This window comes from Schistocerca americana, chromosome 5, assembly GCF_021461395.2.
Source record: "Schistocerca americana isolate TAMUIC-IGC-003095 chromosome 5, iqSchAmer2.1, whole genome shotgun sequence".
In the NCBI taxonomy this organism is placed as follows: Eukaryota; Metazoa; Arthropoda; class Insecta; order Orthoptera; family Acrididae; genus Schistocerca; species Schistocerca americana.
Genome location: NC_060123.1, coordinates 748,089,267 through 748,106,845, shown reverse-complemented (window position 1 = coordinate 748,106,845; position 17,579 = coordinate 748,089,267).

Below are 17,579 nucleotides of genomic sequence, written 5' to 3'. Positions count from 1 at the left end.
TGCCTTTTGTATTTAATTCCGATGTAATTTCAGTGTTTCATCGTCAATGTGTATGTAAAAGGAATACATTGAACCTGCAGTGGTGTATCTGCACGTAATACTGGTCTCATATTAAAGGATCAAATCACAGACTCTACGAAGTCTCACTCTTCTTGCATTTAAGGCGGCATTGTGCATTTTGAATTTAATTCCGATGTAATTTCAGTGTTTCATCGTCATTGTGAATGTCCAAGGAATACAAAGAACTAGCAGTGGTGTATCGGAAACTACTACTAGTCTCAGAGGAAAGGATCAAAGCACCGACTGTAAGAAGAGTCTCTATTCTTGTACTTAAGTCGTCATTGTGCCTTTTGTATTTAATTCCGATGTGATTTCTGTGTTTCATCGTCAATGTGAAGGTCCAAGGAATACATTGAACCTGCAATGGTGTATCGGAAACTAATACTGGACTCACAGGATATGCTCAAAGCACCGACAGTAAGACGAGTCGTTATTCTTGAACTTAAGGCCGCATTGTGCCTTTTGTATTTAATTCCGATGTAATTTCAGTGTTTCATCGTCAATGTGTATGTAAAAGGAATACATTGAATCTGCAGTGGTATATCGGAAACTAATACTGGTTTCATAGGAAAGGATTAAAGTACAGACTCTAAGAAGTCTCACTCTTCTTGCATTTAAGGCGGCATTGTGCCTTTTGTATTTAATTCCGATGTAATTTCAGTGTTTCATTGGCAATGTGTACGTAAAACGAATACATTCAACCTGCAGTGGTGTATCGGAAACTAATACTGGTCTCATAGGAAAGGATCAAAGCACAGACCCTAAGGTGACTCACTCTTCTTGCATTTAAGGCGGCATTGTGCCTTTTGTATTTAATTCCGATGTAATTTCAGTGTTTCATCGTCAATGTGACAGTCCAAGGAATACATTGAACCTGCAGTGGTGTATCGGAAACTAATACTGGTCTCACAGGAAAGGATCAAAGCACCGACAGTAAGAAGGCTCTCTATTCTTGTACTTAAGGCGGCATTGTGGCTTTTGTATTTAATTCCGATGCCTTTTTCTGTGTTTCATCCTCAATTTGAAGGTCCAAGGAATACATTGAAATTGCAGTGGTGTATCGGAAACAGATACTGGTCTCACAGGGAATGCTCAAAGCACCGACTGTAAGAAGAGTCTCTATTCTTGTACTTAAGGCGGCATTGTGCCTTTTGTATATAATTCCAATGCGATTTCTGTGTTTCATCGTCAAAGTGAATGTCCAAGGAAAACATTGAACCTGCAGTGGTGTGTCGGAAACTAATACTGGTCTCACACTAAAGGATCAAATCACAGACTCTAAGAAGTCTCACTCTTCTTGCACGTTTGGCGGCATTGTGCCTTTTGTACTTAATTCCGATGTAATTTCAGTGTTTCATCGTCAATGTGTATGTAAAAGGAATACATTGAACCTGCAGTGGTGTATCGGAAACTAATACTGGTCTCATAGGAAAGGATCAAAGCACAGACTCTAAGAGGTCTCACTCCTTTTGCACTTAAGGTGGAATTGTGCCTTTTGTACTTAATTCCAATGTAATTTCAGTGTTTCATCGTCAATGTGTAGGTAAAATGAATACATTGAACCTGCAGTGGTGTATCGGAAATTAATACTGGTCTCATAGGAGAGGATCAAAGCACAGACTCGAAGAAGTCTCACTCCTTTTGCACTTAAGGTGGCATTGTATCTTTTTGTATTTAATTCCAATGTAATTTCAGTGTTTCATCGTCAATGTGTATGTAAAAGGAATACATTGAACCTGCTGTGGTGTATCGGAAACTAATACTGGTCTCACAGGAAAGAATCAAAGCACCGACTGTAAGAAGAGTCTCTATTCTTTTACTTAAGGCGGCATTGTGCCTTTTGTATTTAATTCCGATGCGATATCTGTGTTTCATCGTCAATGTGAAGCTCCAAGGAATACATTGAACCTGCAGTGGTGTATCGGAAACTAATACTGGTCTCACAGGGAATGCTCAAAGCACCGACTGTAAGAAGAGTCTCTATTCTTGTACTTAAGGCGGCATTGTGCCTTTTGTATTTAATACCGATGCGATATCTGTGTTTCATCGTCAATGTGAAGGTCCAAGAAATACATTGAACCTGCAGTGGTGTATCGAATACTAATACTGGTCTCACAGGAAAGGATCAAAGCACTGACTCTAAGAAGTCCCACTCTTCTTGCACTTAAGGCGGCATTGTGCCTATTGTATTTAATTCCGATGTAATTTCAGTGTTTCATCGTCAATGTGTATGTAAAAGGAATACATTGAACCTGCAGTGGTATATCGGAAACTAATACTGGTCTCATAGGAAAGGATCAAAGCTCAGACTCTAAGAAGTCTCACTCTTCTTGCATTTAAGGCGGCATTGTGCCTTTTGTATTTAATTCCGATGTAATTTCAGTGTTTCATTGGCAATGTGTACGTAAAACGAATACATTCAACCTGCAGTGGTGTATCGGAAACTAATACTGGTCTCATAGGAAAAGATCAAAGCACAGACTCTAAGGTGTCTCACTCTTCTTGAATTTAAGGCGGCATTGTGCATTTTGTATTTAATTCCGATGTAATTTCAGTGTTTCATCGTCAATGTGACAGTCCAAGGAATACATTGAACCTGCAGTGGTGTATCGGAAACTAATACTAGTCTCACAGGAAAGGATCAAAGCACCGACTGTAAGAAGACTCTCTATTCTTGTACTTAAGGCGGCATTGTGCCTTTTGTATTTAATTCCGATGCCTTTTCTGTGTTTCATCCTCAATGTGAAGGTCCAAGGAATACATTGAACTTGCAGTGGTGTATCGGAAACTAATACTGGTCTCACAGGGAATGCTCAAAGCACCGACTGTAAGAAGTGTCTCTATTCTTGTACTTAAGGCGGCACTGTGCCTTTTGTATTTAATTCCGATGCGATTTCTGTGTTTCATCGTCAATGTGAATGTCCACAGAATACATTGAACCTGCAGTGGTGTGTCGGAAACTAATACTGGTCTCACAGGAAAGGATCAAATCACAGACTCTAAAAAGTCTCACTCTTCTTGCACGTAAGGCGGCATTGTGCCTTTTGTACTTAATTCCGATGTAATTTCAGTGTTTCATCGTCAACGTGTATGTAAAAGGAAAACGTTAAACCTGCAGTGGTGTATCGGAAACTAATACTGGTCTCATAGGAAAGGATCAAAGCACAGACTCTAAGAAGTTTCACTCCTTTTGCACTTAAGGTGGCATTGTACCTTTTGTATTTAATTCCAATGTAATTTCAGTGTTTCATCGTCAATGTGTATGTAAAAGGAATACATTGAACCTGCAGTGGAGTATAGGAATCTAACACTGGTCTCACAGGAAAGGATCAAAGCACAGACTCTAAGAAGTCTCACTCTTGTTGCACTTATGGCGGCATTGTGCCTTTTGTATTTAATTCCGAGATAATTTCAGTGTTTCATCGTCAATTTTTATGTCCAAAGAATACATTGAACCTGTAGTGCTGTATCGGAAACTAATACTGGTCTCATAGGAAAGGATCAAAGCACAGACTCGAAGAAGTCTCACTCCTTTTGCACTTAAGACGGCATTGTGCCTTTTGTATTTAATTCCGATGCGATTTTTGTGTTTCTTCGTCAATGTGAAGGTCCAAGTAATACATTGAACCTGCAGTGGTGTATCGGAAACTAATACTGGTCACACTGGGAATGCTCAAAGCACCGACTGTAAGAAGAGTCTCTATTCTTGTACTTAAGGCGGCATTGTGCCTTTTGTATTAAATTCCGATGCGATTTCTGTGTTTTATCGTCAATGTGAAGGTCAAAGGAATACATTGAACCTGTAGTGGTGTATCGGAACCTAATTCTGGTCTCACAGGAAAGGATCAAATCACAGACTCTAAGAAGTCTCACTCTTCTGGCACTTAAGGAGGCGTGGTGCCTTTTTTATTTAATTCCCATGTAATATCAGTGTTTCATCGTCAATGTGTATGTCCAAGGAATACATTGAACCTGCAGTCGTGTATCGGAAACTAATACAGGTCTCACAGAAAACGATCAAAGCACAGATTCTAAGAAGTCTCACTCTTGTTGCACTTATGGCGGCATTGTGCCTTTTGTATTTAATTCCGATGCGATATCAGTGTTTCATCGTCAATGTGATGGTCCAAGGAATACATTGAACCTGCAGTGGTGTATCGGAAACTAATACTGTTCTCACAGGGAATGGTCGAAGCACCGACTGTAAGAAGAGTCTCTATTCTTGTACTTAAGGCGGCATTGTGCTTTTTGTATGTAATTGCGATACGATTTCTGTGTTTTATCGTCAATTTGAAGGTCCAAGGACTACATTGATCCTGCAGTGATGTATCGGAAACTGATACTGGTCTCACAGGGAATGCACAATGCACCGACTGTAAGAAGAGTCTCTATTCTTGTACATATGGCGGCAATGTGACTTTTGTATTTAATTCCGTTTCGATTTCTGTGTTTCATCGTCAATGTGAAGGTCCGAGGAATACATTGAACCTGCATTGGTGTATCGGAAACTAATACTGGTCTCACAGGGAATGCTCAAAACACCGACGGTAAGAAGAGTCTGTATTCTTGTACATAAGGTGACATTGTGATTTTTGTATTTAATTACGATGCGATTTCTGTGTTTCATCGTCAATGTGAAGGTCCAAGGAATACATTGAACCTGCAGTGGTGTATCGGAAACTAATACTGGTCTCACAGGAAAGGATCAAAGCACTGACTCAAAGAAGTTTCACTCCTTTTGCACTTAAGGTGGCATTGTGCCTTTTGTACTTAATTCCCATGTAATTTCAGTGTTTCATCGTCAATGTGTATGTAAAAGGAATACATTGAACCTGCAGTGGTATATCGGAAACTAATACTGGTTTCATAGGAAAGGATCAAAGTACAGACTCTAAGAAGTCTCACTCTTCTTGCATTACGGCGGCATTGTGCCTTTTGTATTTAATTCCGATGTAATTTCAGTGTTTCATTGTCAATGTGTACGTAAAACGAATACATTCAACCTGCAGTGGTATATCGGAAACTAATACTGGTTTCATAGGAAAGGATCAAAGTACAGACTCTAAGAAGTCTCACTCTTCTTGCATTACGGCAGCATTGTGCCTTTTGTATTTAATTCCGATGTAATTTCAGTGTTTCATCGTCAATGTGTATGTAAAAGGAATACATTGAACCTGCAGTGGTATATCGGAAACTAATACTGGTTTCATAGGAAAGGATCAAAGTACAGACTCTAAGAAGTCTCACTCTTCTTGCATTACGGCGGCATTGTGCCTTTTGTATTTAATTCCGATGTAATTTCAGTGTTTCATTGTCAATGTGTACGTAAAACGAATACATTCAACCTGCAGTGGTGTATCGGAAACTAATACTGGTCTCATAGGAAAGGATCAAAGCACAGACACTCAGGTGTCTCACTCTTCTTGCATTTAAAGGGGGCATTGTGCCTTTTGTATTTAATTCCGATGCCTTTTTCTGTGTTTCATCCTCAATGTGAAGGTCCAAGGAATACAATGAACTTGCAGTGGTGTATCGGAAACTAATACTGGTCTCACAGGGAATGCTCAAAGCACCGACTGTAAGAAGAGCCTCTATTCTTGTACTTAAGGCGGCATTGAGCCTTTTGTATTTAATTTCGATGCGATTTCTGTGTTTCATCGTCAATGTGAATGTCCATGGAAAACATTGAACCTGCAGTGGTGTGTCGGAAACTAATACTGGTCTCACAGGAAAGGATCAAATCACAGACTCTACGAAGTCTCACTCTTCTTGCACGTAAGGCGGCATTGTGCCTTTTGTACTTAATTCCGATGTAATTTCAGTGTTTCATCGTCAATGTGTATGTAAAAGGAATACATTGAACCTGCAGTGGTGTATCGGAAACTAATACTGGTCTCATAGGAAAGGATCAAAGCACAGACTCTAGGAAGTCTCACTCCTTTTGCACTTAAGGTGGCATTTTGCTTTTGTTCTTAATTCCGATGTAATTTCAGTGTTTCATCGTCTTGTGTAGGTAAAAGGAATACATTGAACCTGCAGTGGTGTATCGGAAACTAATACTGGTCTCACAGGAAAGGATCAAAGCACCGACTGTAAGAAGAGTCTCTATTCTTGTACTTAAGGCGGCATTGTGCCTTTTGTATTTAATACCGATGCGATATCTGTGTTTCATCGTCAATGTGAAGGTCCAAGAAATACATTGAACCGGCAGTGGTGTATCGGAAACTAATACTGGTTTCACAGGGAATGCTCAAAACACCGACTGTCAGAAGAGTCTTTACTCTTGTACTAATGGCGGCATTGTGCCTTTTGTATTTAATTACGATGCGATTTCTGTGTTTCATCGTCAATGTGAAGGTCCAAGGAATACATTGAACCTGCAGTGGTGTATCGGAAACTAATACTGGTCTCATAGGAAAGGATGAAAGCACAGACTCAAAGAAGTCTCACTCCTTTTGCACTTAAGGCGGCATTATGCCTTTTGTATTTAATTCCGATGTAATTTCAGTGTTTCATCGTCAATGTGTATGTAAAAGGAATACATTGAACCTGCAGTGGTGTATCGGAATCTAATACTGGTCTCATAGGAAAGGATCAAAGCACAGACTCTACGAAGTCTCACTCTTCTTGCATTTAAGGCGGCATTGTGCCTTTTGTATTTAATTCCGATGTAATTTCAGTGTTTCATCGTCAATGTGAATGTCCAAGGAATACATTGAACCTGCAGTGGTGTATCGGATACTAATACTGGTCTCACAGGAAAGGATCAACGCACCGACTGTAAGAAGATTCTCTAGTCTTGTACTTAAGGCGGCATTGTGCCTTTTGTATTTAATTCCGATGCGATTTCTGCGTTTCATCGTCAATGTGAAGGCCCAAGGAATACATTGAACCTGCAGTGGTGTTTCGGAAACTAGTACTGGTCTCACAGCGAATGCTCAAAGCACCGTCTTTAAGAAGAGTCTTTATTCTTGTACTTAAGGCGGCATTGTGCCTTTTGTATTTAATTCCGATGCCATTTCTGTGTTTCATCGTCAATGTGAAAGTCCAAGGAATACATTGAACCTGCAGTGGAGTATCGGAAACTAACACTGGTCTCACAGGAAAGGAACAAAGCACAGACTCTAAGAAGTCTCTCTCTTCTTGCACTTAAGGCGGCATTGTGACTTTTGTATTTAATTCCGATGTAATTTCAGTGTTTCATCGTCAATGTGAATGTCCAAGGAATACATAGACCCAGCAGTGGTGTATCGGAAACTAATACTGGTCTCACAGGAAAGGATCAAAGCACCAACTCTTAGAAGAGCCTCAATTCTTGTACTTAAGGCGGCGTTGTGCCTTTTGTATTTACTTCCGATGCGATATCTGTGTTTCATCGTCAATGTGAAGGTCCAAGGAACACCTTGAACCTGCAGTGGTGTATCGGAAACAAAAACTGGTCTCACAGGGAATGCTCAAAGCACCAACTGTAGGAAGAGTCTTTATTCTTTTACTTAAGGCGGCATTGTGCCTTTTGTATTTAATTCCGACAGCGATTTCTGTGTTTCGTCGTTAATGTGAAGGACCAAGGAATACATTGAACCTGCAGTGGTGTATCGGAAGCGAATACTGGGCTCACAGGAAAGGATCATATCTCAGACTCTAAGAAGTCTCACTCTTCTTGCACTTAAGGCGGCATTGTGCCTTTTGTATTTAATTCCTATGTAATTTCAGTCTTTCATCGTCAATGAGTATGTAAAAGGAATACATTAAACCTGCAGTGGTGTATCGGAAACTAACACTGGTCTCATAGGAAAGGATGAAAGCACAGACTCTAAGAAGTCTCATTCTTCTTGCATTTAAGGCGGCATTGTGCCTTTTGTATTTAATTCCGATGTAATTTCAGTGTTTCATCGTCAATGTGTATGTAAAAGGAATACATTGAACCTGCAGTGGTGTATCGGAAACGAATATTGGTCTCACAGGAAAGTATCAAATCACAGACTCTAAGAAGTCTCACTCTTCTAGCACTTAAGGCTGCATTGTGCATTTTGTATTTAATTCCGATGTAATTTCAGTGTTTCATCGTCAATGTGTATGTAAAAGGAATACATTGAAAATGCTGTGGTGTATCGGAATCTAATACTGGTCTCACAGGAAAGGATCAAAGCACAGACTGTAAGAAGAGTCTCTATTCTTGTTCTTAAGGCGGCATTGTGCCTTTTGTATTTAATTCCGATGCGATTTCTGTGTTTCGTCGTTTATGTGAAGGTCCAAGGAACACATCGAACCTGCAGTCGTGTATCACAAACGAATACTGGTCTCACAGGAAAGGATCATAGCACAGACTCTAAGAAGTCTCACTCCTTTTGTACTTAAGGTGGCATTGTGCCTTTTGTATTTAATTCCGATGTAATATCAGTGTTTCATCGTCAATGTGTATGTAAAAGGAATACATTGAATCTGCAGTGGTGTATCGGAAACTAATACTGGTCTCATAGGAAAGGATCAAATCACAGACTTTAAGAAGTCTCACTCTTCTTGCATTTAAGGCGGCATTGTGCCTTTTGTATTTAATTCCGATGTAATTTCAGTGTTTCATCGTCTATGTGTATGTAAAAGCAATACATTGAACCTGAAGTGGTGTATCGGAAACTAATGCTGGTCTCACAGGAAAGTATCAAAGCACCGACTGTAAGAAGAGTCTCTATTCTTGTGCTTAAGGCGGCATTGTGCCATTTGTATTTAATTCCGACGCGATATCTGTGTTACGTCGTTAATGTGAAGGTCCAAGGAATACATAGAACCTGCAGTGGTGTATCGGAAACGAATACTGGTCTCACAGGAAAGGATCAAATCAAAGACACTAAGAAGTCTCACTCTTCTTGCACTTAAGGCGGCATTGTGCCTTTTGTATTTAATTCCGATATAATTTCAGTGTTTCATCGTCAATGTGTATGTAAAAGGAATACATTGGACCTGCAGTATTGTATCGGAAACTAATACTGGTCTCATAGGAAAGGATCAAAGCACAGACTGGAAGAAGTCTCTCACCTTTTGCACTTACGGTGGCATTGTGCCTTTTGTATTTAATTCAGATGTAATTTCAGTGTTTCATCGTCAATGTGTATGTAAAAGGAATACATTGAACGTGCAGTGGTGTATCGGAAACTAATACTGGTCTCATAGAAAAGGATCAATGCACAGACTCTAAGAAGTCACACACCTTTTGCAGTTAAGGTGGCATTGTGCCTTTTGTATTTAATTCCGATGTAATTTCAGTGTTTCATCGTCAATGTGTATGTAAAAGGAATACATTGGACCTGCAGTATTGTATCGGAAACTAATACTGGTCTCATTGGAAAGGATCAAAGCACAGACTATACGAAGTCTCACTCCTTTTGCACTTAAGGTGGCACTGTGCATTTTGTATTTAATTCCGATGTAATTTCAGTGTTTCATCGTCAATGTGAATATGCAAGGAATACATAGAACCTGCAGTGGTGTATCGGAAACTAATACTAATCTCACAGGAAAGTATCAAAGCACCGACTGTGAGAAGAGTCTCTATTCTTGTGCTTAAGGCGGCTTTGTGTCTTTTGTATTTAATTCCGATGTAATTTCAGTGTTTCATCGTCAATGTGTATGTAAATGGAATACATTGAACCTGCAGTGGTGTATCGGAAACTAATACTGGTCTCATAGGAAAGGATCAAAGCACAGACTCTAAGAAGTCTCACTCCTTTTGTACTTAAGGTGGCATTGTGCCTTTTGTATTTAATTCCGATGTAATATCAGTGTTTCATCGTCAATGTGTATGTAAAAGGAATACATTGACCCTGCAGTGTTGTATCGGAAACTATTACTGGTCTCATAGGAAAGGATCTAAGCACAGACTCTAAGAAGTCTCACTCCTTTTGTAGTTAAGGTGGCATTGTGCCTTTTGTATTTAATTCTGATATAATATCAGTGTTCCATCGTCAATGTGTATGTAAAAGGAGTACATTGAACCTGCAGTAGTGTATCGGAAACTAATACTGGTCTCATAGGAAAGGATCAAAGCACAGACTATAAGAAGTCTCACTCCTTTTGCACTTAAGGTGGCATTGTGCATTTTGTATTTAATTCCGATGTAATTTCAGCGTGTCATCGTCAATGTGAATATCCAAGGAATGCATAGAACCTGCAGTGGTGTATCGGAAACTATAACTGGTCTCACAGGAAAGGATCAAAGTACAGACTCTAAGAAGTCTCACTCTTCTTGCATTTAAGGGGGCATTGTGCCTTTTGTATTTAATTCCGATCTAATTTCAGTGTTTCATTGGCAATTTGTACGTAAAACAAATACATTCAACCTTCAGTGGTGTATCGGAAACTAATACTAATCTCATACGAAAGGATCAAAGCACAGACTCTAAGGTGTCTCACTCTTCTTGCATTTAAAGCGGCATTGTGCCTTTTGTATTTAATTCCGATGTAATTTCAGTGTTTCATCGTCAATGTGACAGTCCAAGGTATACATTGAACCGGCAGTGGCGTAACGGAAACTATAACTGGTCTCACAGGAAAGGATCAATGCACAGACACTAAGAAGTCTCACTCTTCTTGCATTTAAGGCGGCATTTTGCCTTTTGTATTTAATTACGATGTAATTTCAGTGTTTCATCGTCAATGTGAATGCCCAAGGAATACATTGAACCTGCAGTGGTGTATCGGAAACTATAACTGGTCTCACAAGACAGGATCAAAGCACAGTCTCACTCTTCTTGCACTTAAGGCGGCATTGTGCCTTTTTTACATAATTCCAATGTAATTTCAGTGTTTCATCGTCAATGTGTATGTAAAAGGAATACATTGAACCTGCAGTGGTGTATCGGAATCTAATACTGGTCTCATAGGAAAGGATGAAAGCACAGACTCTAAGAAGTCTCACTCTTCCTGCATTTAAGTCGGCATTGTGCCCTTTATATTTAATTCCGATGTAATTTCAGTGTTTCATCGTCAATGTGAATGTCCAAGGAATACATTGAACTTCCAGTGGTGTATCGCAAACTAATACTGGTCTCACAGGAAAGGATCAAAGCACCGACTGTAAGAAGAGTCTATATTCTTGTACTTAAGGCGGCATTGTGCCTCTTGTATTTAATTCCGACGCGATTTCTGTGTTTCATCGTCAATGTGAAGGTCCAAGGATCACATTGAACCTGCAGTGGCGTATCGGAAGCTAATACTAGTCACATAGGAAAGGATCAAAGCACCGACTGTATGAAGAGTCTCTATTCTTGTACTTAAGGCGGCATTGTGCCTTTTGTATTTAATTCCGATGTGATTTCTGTGTTTTGTCGTCAATGTGAAGGTCCAACGAATACATTGAACCTGCAGTGGTGTATCGGAAAATAATACTGGTCTCACAGGAAAGGATCAAAGCACAGACTCTAAGAAGTCTCACTCTTCTTGCACTTAACGCGGCATTGTGCCTTTTGTATATCATTCCGATGTAATTTCAGTGTTTCAGCGCCAATGTATATGTAAAAGGAATACATTGAACCTGCAGTGGTGTATCGCAAACTAATACTGACCTCATAGGAAAGAATCAAAGCAGAGACTCTAAGAAGTCTCACTCTTCTTGCATTTAAGACGGCATTTTGCATTTTGTATTTAATTCCGATGAAATTTCAGTGTTTCATCGTCAATGTGAATGTCCAAGGATCACATTGAACCTGCAGTGGCGTATCGGAAGCTAATACTAGTCTCACAGGAAAGGATCAAAGCACCGACTGTAAGAAGAGTCTCTATTCTTGTACTTAAGGCGGCATTGTGCCTCTTGTATTTAATTCCGACGCGATTTCTGTGTTTCATCGTCAATGTGAAGGTCCAAGGAATACATTGAACCTGCAGTGGTGTACCGGAAACTAATACTGGTCTCTCAGGAAAGGATCAAAGCACAGACTGTAAGAAGTCTCACTCTTCTTGCACTTAAGACGGCATTTTGCCTTTTGTATTTAATTCCGATGTAATTTCAGTTTTTCATCGTCAATGTGTATGCAAAAGGAATACATTGAACCCGCAGTGGTTTATCGGAAACTAATACTGGCCTCACAGGAAAGGGTCAAAGCACAGACTCTAAGAATTCTCACTCTTCTTGCACTGAAAGCGGCGTTGTGCCTTTTGTTTTTAATTCCGATGTAATGTCAGTGTTTCATCGTCAATGCGAACGACCAAGGAATACACTGAACTTGCAGTGGTGTATCGGAAACTAATACTTGCCTCACAGGAAAGGATCAAATCACATACTCTAGGAAGTCTCACTCTTCTTGTACTTATGGCGTCACTGTGCCTTTTGTATTTAATTCCGATGTAATTGCAGTGTTTCATCGTCTGTGTGAAGGTCCAAGGAATACATTGAACCTGCAGTGGTCTATCGGAAACTAATACTGGTCTCACAGGAAAGGATCCAAGCACAGACTCTAAGAAGTCTCACTCTTCTTGCACTTTAGGCGGCATTGTGCCTTTTGTATTTAATTCCAATGTAATTTCAGTGTTTCATCGTCAATGTGAAGGTCCAAGGATTACTTTGAACCCGCAGTGGTGTATCGGAAACTAATACTGGTCTCACAAGAAAGGATCAAAGCACTGAGTCAAAGAAGTCTCACTCTTCTTGGACTTAAGGCAGCATTGTGCCTTTTGTATGCAATTCCGATGTAAATTCAGTGTTTCATCGTCAATGTGTATGTCCAAGTAATACATTGAACGTGCAGTGGTGAATCGGAAACTAATACTGGGCTCATAGGAAATGATCAAACACAGACTGTAAGAAGTCTCACTCTTCTTGCACTTAAGGCGGCGTTGTGCCATTTGTATTTAATTCCGATGTAATTTTAGTGTTTGATCGTCAATGTGAATGTCCAAGGAATACATTGAACCTGCAGTTTTGTATCGGAAACTATAACTGGTCTCACAGGACAGGATCAAAGCACAGACTGTAAGAAGAGTCTATATTCTTGTACTTAAGACGGCATTGTGCCTTTTGTATTTAATTCCGATGTTATTTCTGTGTTTTGTCGTCAATGTGAAGGTCCAAGGAATACATTGAACCTGCAGTGGTGTATCGGAAACTAATACTGGTCTCACATGAAAGGATCAAAGCACCGACTGTAAGAAGAATCTCTATTCTTGTACGTAAGGCGGCATTGTGCCTTTTGTATTTAATTCCGACGCGATTTCTGTGTTTCATCGTCAATGTGAAGGTCCAAGGAATACATTGACCCTGCAGTGGTGTATCGGAAACTATAACTGGTCTCACAGGAAAGGATCAAAGTACAGACTCTAAGAAGTCTCACTCTTCTTGCATTTAAGGCGGCATTGTGCCTTTTGTATTTAATTCCGATCTAATTTCAGTGTTTCATTGGCAATTTGTAGGTAAAACGAATACATTCAACCTTCAGTGGTGTATCGGAAACTAATACTAATCTCATAGGAAAGGATCAAAGCACAGACTCTAAGGTGTCTCACTCTTCTTGCATTTAAAGCGGCATTGTGCCTTTTGTATTTAATTCCGATGTAATTACAGTGTTTCATCGTCAATGTGACAGTCCAAGGTATAGATTGAACCGGCAGTGGCGTAACGGAAACTATAACTGGTCTCACAGGAAATAATCAATGCACAGACACCAAGAAGTCTCACTCTTCTTGCATTTAAGGCGGCATTTTGCCTTTTGTATTTAATTACGATGTAATTTCAGTGTTTCATCGTCAATGTGAATGTCCAAGGAATAAATTGAACCTGCAGTGGCGTATCGGAAGCAAATACTGGTCTCACAGGAAAGGATCAAAGCACCGACTGTAAGAAGAGTCTCTATTCTTGTACTTAAGGTGGCATTGTGTCTATTGTATTTAATTCCGACGCGATTTCTGTGTTTCATCATTAATGTGAAGGTCCAAGGAATACATTGAACCTGCAGTGGTGTATCGGAAACTATAACTGGTCTCACAGGACAGGATCAAAGCACAGACTCTTAGAAGTCTCACTCTTCTTGCACTTAAGGCGGCATTGTGCCTTTTTTACTTAATTCCGATGTAATTTCAGTGTTTCATCGTCAATGTGTATGTAAAAGGAATACATTGAACCTGCAGTGGTGTATCGGAAACTAATACTGGTCTCATAGGAAAGGATGAAAGCACAGACTCTAAGAAGTCTCACTCTTCTTGCATTTAAGTCGGCATTGTGCCTTTTATATTTAATTCCGATGTAATTTCAGTGTTTCATCGTCAATGTGAATGTCCAAGGAATACATTGAACTTCCAGTGGTGTATCGCAAACTAATACTGGTCTCACAGGAAAGGATCAAAGCACCGACTGTAAGAAGAGTCTATATTCTTGTACTTAAGGCGGCATTGTGCCTTTTGTATTTAATTCCGATGTGATTTCTGTGTTTTGTCGTCAATGTGAAGGTCCAAGGAATACATTTAACCTGCAGTGGTGTATCGGAAAATAATACTGGTCTCACAGGAAAGGATCAAAGCACAGACTCTAAGAAGTCTCACTCTTCTTGCACTTAACGCGGCATTGTGCCTTTTGTATTTCATTCCGATGTAATTTCAGTGTTTCAGCGTCAATGTATATGTAAAAGGAATACATTGAACCTGCAGTGGTGTATCGCAAACTAATACTGACCTCATAGGAATGAATCAAAGCAGAGACTCTAAGAAGTCTCACTCTTCTTGAATTTAAGACGGCATTTTGCATTTTGTATTTAATTCCGATGAAATTTCAGTGTATCATCGTCAATGTGAATGTCCAAGGAATACATTGAACCTGCAGTGGCGTATCGGAAGCTAATACTGGTCTCACAGGAAAGGATCAAAGCACCGACTGTAAGAAGAGTCTCTATTCTTGTACTTAAGGCGGCATTGTGCCTCTTGTATTTAATTCCGACGCGATTTCTGTGTTTCATCGTCAATGTGAAGGTCCAAGGAATACATTGAACCTGCAGTGGTGTACCGGAAACTAATACTGGTCTCTCAGGAAAGGATCAAAGCACAGACTGTAAGAAGTCTCACTCTTCTTGCACATAAGACGGCATTTTGCCTTTTGTAATTAAGTCCGATGTAATTTCAGTTTTTCATCGTCAATGTGTATGCAAAAGGAATACATTGAACCCGCAGTGGTTTATCGGAAACTAATACTGGCCTCACAGGAAAGGATCAAAGCACAGACTTTAAGAATTCTCACTCTTCTTGCACTGAAAGCGGCGTTGTGCCTTTTGTTTTTATTTCCGATGTAATTTCAGTGTTTCATCGTCAATGTGAACGTCCAAGGAATACACTGAACATGCAGTGGTGTATCGGAAACTAATACTTGCCTCACAGGAAAGGATCAAAGCACATACTCTAGGAAGTCTCACTCTTCTTGTACTTATGGCGTCACTGTGCCTTTTGTATTTAATTCCGATGTAATTACAGTGTTTCATCGTCTGTGTGAAGGTCCAAGGAATACATTGAACCTGCAGTGGTCTATCGGAAACTAATACTGGTCTCACAGGAAAGGATCCAAGCACAGACTCTAAGAAGTCTCACTCTTCTTGCACTTTAGGCGGCATTGTGCCTTTTGTATTTAATTCCGATGTAATTTCAGTGTTTCATCGTCAATGTGAAGGTAGAAGGATTACTTTGAACCCGCAGTGGTGTATCGGAAACTAATACTGGTCTCACAAGAAAGGATCAAAGCACTGAGTCAAAGAAGTCTCACTCTTCTTGGACTTAAGGCAGAATTGTGCCTTTTGTATGCAATTCCGATGTAAATTCAGTGTTTCATCGTCAATGTGTATGTCCAAGTAATACATTGAACGTGCAGTGGTGAATCGGAAACTAATACTGGTCTCATAGGAAAGGATCAAACACAGACTGTAAGAAGTCTCACTCTTCTTGCACTTAAGGCGTCGTTGTGCCATTTGTATTTAATTCCGATGTAATTTTAGTGTTTGATCGTCAATGTGAATGTCCAAGGAATACATTGAACCTGAGGTGGTGTATCGGAAACTAATACTGGTTTCGCAGGAAAGGAGCAAAGCACACTCTCTAAGAAGTCTCACTCTTCTTGCATTTAAGGCGTCATTGTGCCTTTTGTATTTAATTCCGATGTAATTGCAGTTTTTCATCGTCAATGTGAATGTCCCAGGAATACATTGAACCTGCAGTGGTGTATCGGAAACTAGTACTGGTCTCACAGGAAAGGATCAAAGAACCGACTCTTAGAAGAGTCTATATTCTTGTACTTAAGGTGGCTTTGTGCCTTTTGTATTTAATTCCGATGCGATATCTGTGTTTCGTCGTCAATGTGAAGGTCCAAGGAATTCATTGAACCTGCAGTGGTGTATCGGAAACTAATACAGGTCTCATAGGAAAGGATCAAAGCGCAGACTCTAAGAAGTCTCACTCTTCTTGCATTTAATGCGGCATTGTGCCTTTTGTAATTAACTTTCATGTAATTTCAGTGTTTCATTGTCAATGTTAATGTCCAAGGAATACATAGAACCTGCAGTGGTGTATCGGAAACTAATACTGGTCTCACAGGAAAGGATCAAAACACAGACTCTAAGAGGTCCCACTCTTCTTGCATTTAAGGCGTCACTGTGCCTTTTGTATTTAATTCCGATGTAATTTCTGTGTTTCATCGTCAATGAGAATGTGCAAGGAGTACATTGAACCCGCAGTGGTGTATCGGAAACTAATACTGGTCTCACAAGAAAGGATCAAAGCACTGAGTCAAAGAAGTCTCACTCTTCTTGTTCTTAAGGCAGCATTGTGCCTTTTGTATGCAATTCCGATGTAAATTCAGTGTTTCATCGTCAATGTGTATGTCCAAGTAATTCATTGAACGTGCAGTGGTGAATCGGAAACTAATACTGGTCTCATAGGAAAGGATCAAACACAGACTGTAAGAAGTCTCACTCTTCTTGCACTTAAGGCGGCGTTGTGCCATTTGTATTTAATTCCGATGTAATTTTAGTGTTTGATCGTCAATGTGAATGTCCAAGGAATACATTGAACCTGCAGTGGTGTATCGGAAACTATAACTGGTCTCACAGGACAGGATCAAAGCACAGACTGTAAGAAGAGTCTATATTCTTGTACTTAAGGCGGCATTGTGCCTTTTGTATTTAATTCCGATGTTATTTCTGTGTTTTGTCGTCAATGCGAAGGTCCAAGGAATACATTGAACCTGCAGTGGTGTATCGGAAACTAATACTGGTCTCACATGAAAGGATCAAAGCACCGACTGTAAGAAGAGTCTCTATTCTTGTACGTAAGGCGGCATTGTGCCTTTTGTATTTAATTCCGACGCGATTTCTGTGTTTCATCGTCAATGTGAAGGTCCGAGGAATACATTGACCCTGCAGTGGTGCATCGGAAACTATAACTGGTCTCACAGGAAGGGATCAAAGTACAGACTCTAAGAAGTCTCACTCTTCTTGCATTTAAGGCGGCATTGTGCCTTTTGTATTTAATTCCGATCTAATTTCTGTGTTTCATTGGCAATT